The following is an 11,099-nucleotide window of genomic DNA, read 5'->3' as shown; positions in this document are numbered from 1 at the left end:
GAGTTTCCTCTTGTTGCCCAGGCTGGAGCGCAATGGCGTGATCTTGGCTCACCACAATCTCTGCCTCCTGGGTTCAGGCAATTCTCCTGCCTCAGCCTCCTGAGTAGCTGGGATTACGGGCATGTGCCACCATGCCTGGCTAATTTTGTATTTTTAGTAGAGACAGGGTTTCTCCATGTTGGTCAGGCTGGTCTCGACTCCTGACCTCAGGTGATCTGCCTACCTCGGCCTCCAGAAGTGCTGGGATTACAGGTGTGAACGACCCTGCGCGGCCCAAATCATCTCTTTTTAAAAAACTGATTTGTTACTGATTTGTAGGACTCCTTTATATATTCTCGTATGAGTCTCTTTTTTTTCTTTTTGTTTTTCAGTGCCCAGCATCAGAAGATACAGCATAACTCTTTTGTCGAGTATATCTGTTGCAAATATCTTCTCCCACTTTGTGATTTGTCTTTTTACTCTATTTATGGTGCCTTTGAATGCATACATATTCTTAATTTTAATATTGTTGAATTTATCAGTCTTTTTCTTTCTGGTTAATGCCTTCATATCTTAAGAAATTCTTCCCTATTTATGAAGTTCTCCTGTATTCTTCATAGTTTTTCTAAGATATTCTCCTCTATTCTTTGTAGTTTTTTTTCCCCCTTTCACATTTTTTTGTATGGTGTTTCACTCATCTGGAACCGATTTTTATGAATGTTGGAAGGTAGAGGTCCATTGTTTTCATCGAGATAGATATGTGGTTGTCCAGGCACTGTTTATTGCGGCCTCCATCTTCCCACTCACTCTGAATGCCTCCTGTGTCATGTGTGTGCTCTGTCTGCTTCTGTGCTCTCTATTCTGTGCCATCTTTCTCTTTGTCAACCTTGGACCCAGCTCTACGCCATCTTAGTTATTACAGCCTTTAAGGAGTCATGCCGGGCCGGGTGCCGTGGCTCATGCCTGTAATCCCAGCACTTTGGGAGGCCAAGGCGGGTGGATCACGAGGTCAAGAGATCGAGACCATCCTGGTTAACATGGTGAAACCGCATCTCTACTAAAAATACAAAACATTAGCTGGGCATGGTGGCGCATGGCTGTAATCCCAGCTACTCAGGAGGCTGAGGCAGGAGAATTGCCTGAACCCAGGAGGCGGAGGTTGCGGTGAGCCGAGATCGCACCATTGCACTCCAGCCTGGGTAACAAGAGCGAAACTCCATCTCAAAAAAAAAGAAGTCATGCCATCTGGGAGGGCACATTCTTTTACCTTGTTCTTCTTCAAGGATGTCTTGGTGTTCTTGGCCTTTTGTGCTTCTATATAAATTTTAGAAACAGCTCAAATTCCCCTACAGAACCTGCAGGACGCCACTGAATGTGTAGACCAATGTGGGGAGAACTGGCATGTTTACAATAGGGTGTCTACCACATTGAAAGGCAGTGTGCAGAATTGCTGAAAGGATGGAGCCAGACCTCCTGGGTGCAGATCCTAGCTCCGCTCCTCATTGGCCACTTGACCCTGGAGAATTTGACCTTAGAGTGTCTCAGTTATCTTACTTGTATAATAGAGATCATAGTAGTATCTACCTTTTAGGGTTATAATAGTACCTACTGTATTGAATAATTGAGAAGATTAGGTGATTACATGTCTTATATATAATGTGTGTAAAGTGCTCAAAATAGTGTCTGGCACATAGTAAATCTACGTAAGTGCATGAATGCCAATTATGTGTCTCTTCTTCAATGCCCCAAGAACGTTGTGGTTTTCTTTATAAAACTCTATAGCATATACTGTATAATCCAATCCAGTCCTGTGTCACTTAACGATGGGGATGCATCCTGAGAAATGCATCGTTAGGTGTTTTCGTCATCATGTAAACATGATGTTTACTTACACAAGCCTAGATGATATAGCCCACTACACACCTAGGCTATATGGTATGTAGCTCATGGCTTCTAGGCCACAAACCTGTACAACATGTTATTGTACTGAATAATGTAGGCAACTGTAACACAACAGAAATTGTGTTTTAAAACATATGTAAACATAGAAAAGGTACAGTGAAAATATGGTTTTATCAGAGACATGTATATACTATCCCTCATGGGACCATTGTCATATATGTGGTCCATTGTTGACTCAAACGTTATAACTGTGTGTATTCCTACACCTCCCAAATGTGTAGAATATAATATTATCTTACATATGTATTAGTGCATAGTATATATTCCTACATATCATAGACTATATAGGAATATATATAACTTTTAAAATAAAATACCTTAAAACTTTTGATACTCTTATAAATGTTATATTTAAAGTATTTTTTGTGTACAGTGTTTATTTAGTATGTTTTATGAGCTGATTATGACCATCTTTGATTAATACTTACGTACTTGTGTTGCATGAGGTACAGCTTGGAGGGCCAGGCGCAGTGGCTCACACGTGTAATCCCAGCACCTTGGGAGGTCAAGGCGGACAGATCACTTGAGGTCAGCAGTTCCAGACCAGCCTGACCAACCTGGTGAAACCCCATTTCTACTAAAAAATACAAAACTGAGCCAGGTGTGGTGGTGGGTGCCTGTAATCCTAGCTAATAGGAAGGCTGAGGCACAAGAATTGCTTGAACCTGGGAGGTGGAGGTTGCAGTGAGCCAAGATCCTGCCATTGCACACCAGCCTGGGTGACAAGAGTGAAAGTCTGTCTCCAAAAAAATTTAAAAATAGATACTGCCTGGGACAGGCAAAAAATATGGACACTTTTACCTGGGTGATGGCCCATCATGATTACTACTCTGTTTTCATGAGGTTGAAGATTTTACTCACTTTACATGATTTTAAACCACTGTATCCCATTGACTCCTGTTGTTGAAACTTGCCAGAAGATTTTCGACAGCCTGGTTCATTTTCTCTTGTATATCAGGTTGTTTGGGTTCATTTTTTTCTTTTTAATTAGATCATGATATTTCAGTGTTTACTTATAGCTCACCCACCTTTTAGGTTTTATTTCCAGTGCTCTTATGCTTCCCTAAATCCTGTAAGAAAGATGCTATGTTGGGAGGCACGGTGACTCAGGCCTATTGTCCTGGCACATAAGAAGGTGAGGTCAGGCATTTGAGACCAGCCTGAGCATAGGAAGTCCTTATCTATCTATCTATCTATCTATCTATCTATCTATCTGTCTATCTATCTATCTATCTAATCATTTTTATTAAAAAAAAAAAAGAAAGGAAGAAAGGGCCAGGCGTGGTGGCTCTTACCTGTAATCCCAGCACTTTGGGAAGCCAAGGTGGGTGGATCACCTGACGTCAGGAGTTCAAGACCAGACTGGCCAACATGGTGAAACCCAGTCTCTACTAAAAATAGCAAAATTAGCTGGGTGTGGTGGTGCATGCCTATAATCCCAGCTACTCAGGAGGCTGAGGAAGGAGAATCACTTGAACCTGGGAGGTGAAGGTTGCAGTGAGCCGAGATCACGTCACTGCACTCCAGCCTGAGCAATGGGAGTGAGACTCCATTTCAAAAAAAAAAAAAAAAGATTCTATGTTCTTGGCTCTAGAGCCACAGCTTTGTACATTGACACACATCCAGCATCAGCAAGCTTTCTCTATATGAGAACAAGCGTCATTCCTTTTTCCACTTGTCAGATATGTCACATATGTTTCTATGGAGTTAGAATTTTTTTTAAAAAAGAAAAGAAAGTAAAGAGGAAAATCGCTATGTTGCCCAGTCTGTAAGTTCCCCTTGCCTGTATGTTCCTCTGGTTTCAGCTCTTCAGCACAAGGCAGCCTCAGTCACATGGCTCTGCTCACGCGGGGCCCAGACCCACGCTGCGAAGCTCTGTATGACTTTGTTTTGGGTTGCAGGAGGCAGAAACTCAAAGTGAAACCAATGAAAAAAACCAATGTGTTCTTAATGGTTTTTACCCAAACCATAAATCCCTCCCTTCGAAGGAGAGGGGAATCACCCAAAATTTGGCCCAGTTCCTTCAGTAAGTTCCAAGGCTATACTTGCCTGTATTTTTTCTTTTCTTTTTTCTCATATGTGTCAGTTCAGTTACCACCTGTGTACTCACTCACTCAAGGAAAATATTTAAAATGCAGATTCCTGGACCAGATCTAGACTAATGGAATAAGACAGTGGAAAGAGGAGGAGTCAGAGATTTGAGTTTCCTGACTCCCTGGTGGTGCTGACAGTCAAACAGGACTTAGTAACAATGATGAAGGTATTATGGGCTCAGATTTTTATTGATCACTGTATTATCACTCATTTTTTTTTTTAGACCAAGTCTTACTCTGTTGCCCAGGCTGGAGTGCAATAGTGTGATCTTGGCTCACTGCAACCTCTGCCTCCCAGGTTCAAGCGATTCTTGTGCCTCAGCCTCCTGAGTAGCTGGGACTACAGACATTAGCCACCATGCCTGGCTAATTTTTGTATTTTTAATAGAGACGGGGTTTCACCATGTTGGCCAGGCTGGTCTGGAACTCCTGACCTCAGGTGATCTGCCCGCCTCAGCCTCCCAAAGCGCTGGGATTACAGGTATGAGCCACCGCACGCTGCCTAATGGAAACTTTTTTACTGGGTTTAAAATAAGATAGCTAATGCCAGATGCTGTGGCCCACACCTGTAGTTGCAGCTGCTTGAGAGGCTGAGGCAGGAGGTTTGCTTGAGCCTGGTGGTTTGAGACCTGCCTGGGCAACATAGCAAAACCGCATGTCTATGTGAATAAAATAAATAAACAAAATAAAATAAATCAAATAAGATAGCTAACACTTATTAAGTGCCATGTGTCAGGCAGGCACTTCACACTTAAACCTACGTGTAGGCTACTATTGTTAGTCCCACTTTATAGAAGAAGAAACTGAGGCACATAGAGGTTAAATGCTTTTCCTGAGTCAAACACCTGATGCAGAATTGTCATGTTCTTTGACAATCTTAAAAGCAAATTCCTGATATTTGTTGATTACAAAATAACCGAGTCTCTGGCACAAATGGGCCCAAAGAGTCTACTTGGATCATAACCATGTCTTGGTGCTATATTAGTATTAAGTCCCTTATAAATTATTCATTCTTTTTTCTTCTTCTTGAGAGGGAGTTTCGCCCCTGTAGCCCAGGCCGCAGTAGTGTGATATCGGCACACTGCAACCTCTGCCTCCCAGGTTCAAGCAATTCTCCTGCCTCAGCCTCCCAAGAAGCTGGAATTACAGGCACCCACTACCATGCTGGGCCCATTTTTGTATTTTTAGTAGAGATGGGGTTTCACCACATTGGTCGGGCTGGTCTTGAACTCCTGACCTCAGGTGATTCACCTGCTTCAGCCTCTCAAAGTTCTGGGATTACAGGTGTGAGCTACCATGCCCAGCCATAAATTATTCATTCTTTTAGGAAGTCCTTACTGAGCACTTAGAGTCCCCATGACTTGGGACAAGTATTCCACAAAAGGGAGGGATGTACAGGAAGTTATACAGACAAACTAGAAACTTCTTAGCAGTTGCCTGTGTGTGAATGAGAGGACTTGGGTTGGGGTAGGGAGTGGTGCTGAGAGCACTACTGTCCAGAGAGCCGTTCTCTTGTACTAGGCTGTGTGCTAAATGTTTTAGGTATATTTTTTTCATTAATTTCTTACAAGAACCCCCTGAGTTAAATTATATGAATAATTCATTGAACAGGAAACTGAGGCTTAGAGATATAAAGAAACTTGCCTGTGGTCGTATGGCTTCAGCCTCGTGCTTTTAATATGAAGGTAATGCGTGTCTCTCTCTAGACCCTGTCTTTCATCCACTGAATTTTCTGCTTTCGGTCAAATAGGATTTTGTTTTCGAGAAAAGAATTACCATCCTTCTGATAGTGACCCAGATGGCCCCGCCACTGGGATCACTCTGGGCTTTAGAGAGATCATTGCAGGGGCTTATGATGTTAGTCAACATTGGCTTGGCCTCCCTGTTTTGTCCTCTGGTTCTGGTGTCCTTACCTGGCCCCTCGGGAATCCGTCAGAAATGTTAGTATCAAGACCGTGTCCATGGCCTATAAGCAGACTGGCAGATGTCTAGAGGCTGGAGGAAGCCAAGAACTGTTGTTGAAGGAGCAGCATGGCTTTGCCCATACAAGCTCACTGCTGTGCAGAGGTGAGGGGCCTCCTGTGCCCTACTTAGGCGTCTTCATTTCCACGAGAGGATGTTCAATGTTTTGTATTCTTCCATATGCAGAGGATATTCAATATAATTGTTTTTGAGCCACTTCAGAAGGGTAAAATGGAAGAAGCTTTAGAAATCATCTACTTTGATGTCTCCATTTTACTGAAAAAAAGAAGGAAATACCTGCATATTAAGTGATTTATTCAAGGTAACAACTAATTAGTAGCAAGACTGGAATCCAGTTCTGGACACTCCATTCAATACCTTCCTTTTACCCCTTTCATCTGATTTTACATGAGACTGCCCTAATCAGACTGAATCGTGTCATGAATAAGCTGTAAGAAATTTAACTTCAAAATAATTCTTATGGTGGGGCTTTGCATTTAGAGACAGGATTACCTTCCTTCCTAATTATGAATTATTTAGGTTAATGATAAAGTTACTTTACATTTCTAAATAAACAGTGGCAGATGATGGCAGAGGCTCTCCTAAAATATTACCAGGTCAGCCGGAGAGTTTAATATCCAGCAAAGTGGAAAACCCACTTGTTGATATTACATTTGCTTACACATGTTTTAATGAAGAAGAAGAAAAGCTAACAAAAAGATAAAAGATGAGATACATATTGTTGTTGATCATTATTATTGCATTTCAATCTATTCTCCATCTGCTCCCTTACTGTGGAGGCCTCAAACACACAAGCGTGGGTTGTCACTAATGCCATCCCTCTGACCCAGTGTCCTTGGAGAATGGGCATATGAGAGATGCAAACTTAATAATAATCCATTCATTAGATTTATTTCATTCATAAAAATAATCCCAGCAGGGCGCGGTGGTTCACACCTATAATCCCAGCACTGTGAGAGGCTGAGGCAGGCAGGTCACGAGGCCAAGAGATGGAGACCATCCTGGCCAACATGGTGAAATCCCATCTCTACTAAAAATACAAAAATTAGCTGGGTGTGGTGGTAGGTACCTGTAGTTCTGGCTACTCGGGAGGCTGAGGCAGGAGAATCGTTTGAACCCAGGAGGCGGAGGTTGCCGTGAGCCGATATCATGCCACTGCATTCCAGCCTGAGCAAGACTCCGTCTCAAAAAAAATAACAATAATAATCCCACGAGCACTGAATAGTTAAGACAGTAATATAAGGAGCCTCTAACTCATTATATTTGGCCCTCCGTATCCATGGCTTCCCCGTCTCTGGATTCAACCAACCGAGGATCCAAAACATTCTAAAACCGGGCTTGGTGTGGTGGTGTGTGCCTGTAATCCCAGCTACTTGGGAGGCTGAGGTGGCTAGGAGTTCAAGACTAGCCTGGGCAACATAATGAGACCCTGTCTCTAAAAAAAAATTTTTTTTAATTTATTTGAAAAATAAAAATAAAACGAATACAAATAAAAAGCAATATAGTATAACTACTTACACAGGATTTACATGGCATTAGGTGTTAGAAGTAATCTAGAGATGATTTTAAGTATATGGGAAGGCTGGGCACAGTGGCTTATGTCTATAATCGTAGCATTTGGGGAGGCTGAGGCAGGTGGATCACTTGAGCTCAGGAGTTCAAGACCAGCCTGGGCAACATAGTGAGATTCTGTCTCTACCAAAAAAATTTAAAAGGCCAGGTGCCTTGGCTTACACCTGTAATCCTAGCACTTTGGGAGGCTGAGGCGGGCAGACTACAAGGTCAGGAGTTTGAGACCAGCCTAGCCAACATAGTGAAATCCCGACTCTACTAAAAATACAAATATTAGCCAGGTGTGGTGGCACCTGCCTGTAGTCCCAGCTACTTGGGAGGCTGAGGTGGAAGAATCACTTGAACTGGGGAGGTGGAGGTTGCAGTGAGCAGAGACCATGCTATTGCACTCCAGCCTGGGTGACAGAGTGAGACTCCGTTCCAAAAAAAAAGTGCAGATCAACAAACTGAGACTGGAAAATAAATAAAAAGTATATTTAAGGCCGGGTACAGTGGCTCACGCCTGTAATCCTAGCACTTCGGGAGGCCGAGGTGTGTGGATCACCTGAGGTCAGGAGTTCAAGACCAGCCTGGCCATCATGGTGAAACCCCATCTTTTAAAAAAAAAAAAATTTTTTTTAAAGTATATTTTAAAAAATATGAGAGACTGTGCATAGGTTATTTCACGTACTATGACATTTGACATCAAGGATTTCAACACCCATGGATTTTGGTATCTGTGGAGGTCTTGGAACCAACCTGCTGGGGATGCCAAGGGACAATATGTACCTTATTCTTCTGCTCTACCTACATTCTTAATTTTGTCCATTGGCATTGAATTGAGCTACATCAGAAGAACCTTGTGGCCTTTTTCTTTTCCCATTTTGTAGCAGTATAATATTCACCCAGAAAAGTGCACAGATCATAAACTTATACTTCCTTGAACTTCCACAAAATGAACACACCCTCATGAGATTTTGAGTGCCACAGACCTGATTTTCTTTTTTCTTTTTCCTTTTTCTTTTGCGACAGCCTTGCTCTGTCGCCAGGCTGAGTGCAGTGGCGTGATCCTGGCTTGCTGCAACCTCCGCCTCCTGGCTTCAAGTGATTCTCCTGCCTCACCCTCCCAAGTAGCTGGGATTACAGGCACGTGCCACCATGCCCAGCTAATTTTTGTATTTTTAGTAGAAGTGGGGGTTTCACCATGCTGGCCAGGCTGGTCTTGAACTCCTGACCTCATGATCTGCCCTCCTCGGCCTCCCAAAGTGCTGGGATTACAGGCGTGAGTCACTGTGCCTGGCCTCACAGACCTCACTTAGAAATTCTGCCAGTACCATCTGTGTAACCTTAGGAAAATTATTTAACTTTTTGGGGCCTCCATTTTCTCACCTGTCAAATGGGGAAGAAATAATAGCATTTCACAGGTGTTTTTAGGGAGTAAAAGCTAATACATATCATTTACCTGGCATTTTTCTTCCTTTCTTCTAATCCCAGGAGATCTTTTGCAAACAGACACCCTCAAAGTGCATTAGATGTGTGGTAGTTGAATGTTTGTAATGTTAAATAACAGCTCATTTGTGTGTGGAAATGTAGTTAATAATGTGGACTATGGAAAACAAATGGCTAAAAGTTTCTCTACTTGCTACTTTGCTACAACTGATTTTTGACCATTCATCTCAGGGACTCATTTGAAAATGTTGATTAAAGTCGTAGATTAGTCTGGGAGTGGTGGCTCATGCCTGTAATACCAGCAGTTTGGAAAGCTGAGACTGGAGAATTGCTTTAGCCCAGGAGTTTGAGGCCAGCCTGCGCAACATAGTGAGACATTGTATCAAAAAATGAGTGAATGAGAATGAATGGGTGGGAGAAAGGAAAGGAAGGTAGGGAGGGAAAAGAAAAGAAAGAGAAGGAGGGTTCCGATTAAAACTAAAACTATAAGTAGTAGATTAAAAGTTCATTCCTGCTGGGCATAGTGGCTCACACCTGAGTCCCAGCACTTTGGGAGGCTGAGACGTGTGGATCGCCTGAGGTCAGGAAATTGAGACCAGCCTGGCCAACATGGTGAAACCCTGTCTCTACTAAAAATACAAAAATTAGCTGGGCATGGTGGTAGGCATCTGTAATTCCAGCTATTTAGGAGACTGAGGCAGGAGAATTGCTTGAACCTAGGAGGCAGATGTCGCACTGAGCTGAGATCACGCCACTGCACTCCAGCCTGGGCAACAGAACAAGACTCTATCTCAAAAAAAAAAAAATAAAGATCCATGCTACTTATTTATACATGCCCTGCCTCATCCCAAAAAGGGATGATAGAAATACACATAGTAACTACAATAGTATTTATTTCTCCATGAGGTAAAATTTCATAGGAATCAAAATGTTAAACTTACAAGGACTCTAATGAGTCTGTTAACCTCAGCCGGGCTGTTTTAAATAGTGTTATGAATTTCTGGGGACCTGATTGTAATCTTTTCCGATTCTGTTTATTTACTAAAAGTTTCTTTCATTATACCCCAGTTTTTTCATGTTGTTCATATTATTATTATTATTATTATTATTATTGAGACAAAGTCTTGCTCTGTTCTCCAGGCTGGAGTGCAGTGGTGTAATCTTGGTTCACTGCAACCTCCACTTCCCGAGTTTAAGAGATTCTTGTGCCTCAGCCTCCTGGGTAGCTAGGATTACAGGCACCTACCACCATGCCTGGCTAATTTTTGTATTTTTAGTGGAGATGGGGTTTCACCGTATTGGCCAGGCTAGTCTTGAACTCCAGACCTCAGGTGATCCACTCACCTTGTGCTGGGATTACAGGAATGAGCCACTGTGCCCAGCCTCATACTATTTGTTTTAACTGACACAGAAAAATTGTACATATTTATGGCATTCAGTGTGATATTTCCATTCATGTGTACAATGTACAATGATCAAATTATGGTGATTAGCATATCCATCACCTGTAGCGTTTATCATTTGTTTGCATTCGAAATCTGCTCTTTGAAAATATACAATAATTGTTGCTAATTCTAGTCACCTATAATGCTGTAGAATGCTGGGACTTACTCCTCCTGTCCAGCAGCGTAACAGTGTAAAATAAATAAGTGGGTGAACTGAGGCTAAACCTTAAGATAAGGTTGATGCATAAAATGTATATCCTGAGATCCAGATCATCTACTAGATCTGGTCTGCAGGGTTGACTTTCAGCTTCCTAAGAGCACTCAAAGCAAGGAGGGAAAATGATTAATGATACAATTTGGAAGGTCCTTATAATATGAAAACAAACTGGTTGTGCAGGAGAAACTCAGTTTTTTTCTTGGCCCCAAGACCTTCCTTACATGGGTCTTCACAAAGAGAATTTAACGTAAACTAGCAGGAGTCCCTGTAATCAATAAGAATATCTGATTTATTACACTGTGCCTCTGTGTAGACAGGTGACACAAACCCAGTGCTTCATTTAATAAAAACGGTTTGAAAAACGACGTAAAATAGATTAAATTCTATTTTCTTGTTTTTTTTTTTTTTTTTTTTTTTTTT

The sequence above is a fragment of the Cebus imitator genome, unplaced genomic scaffold, assembly GCF_001604975.1.
Source record: "Cebus imitator isolate Cc_AM_T3 unplaced genomic scaffold, Cebus_imitator-1.0 Scaffold43, whole genome shotgun sequence".
NCBI classification, from domain to species: Eukaryota; Metazoa; Chordata; class Mammalia; order Primates; family Cebidae; genus Cebus; species Cebus imitator.
Note: the sequence above shows the minus strand (reverse complement) of the source record.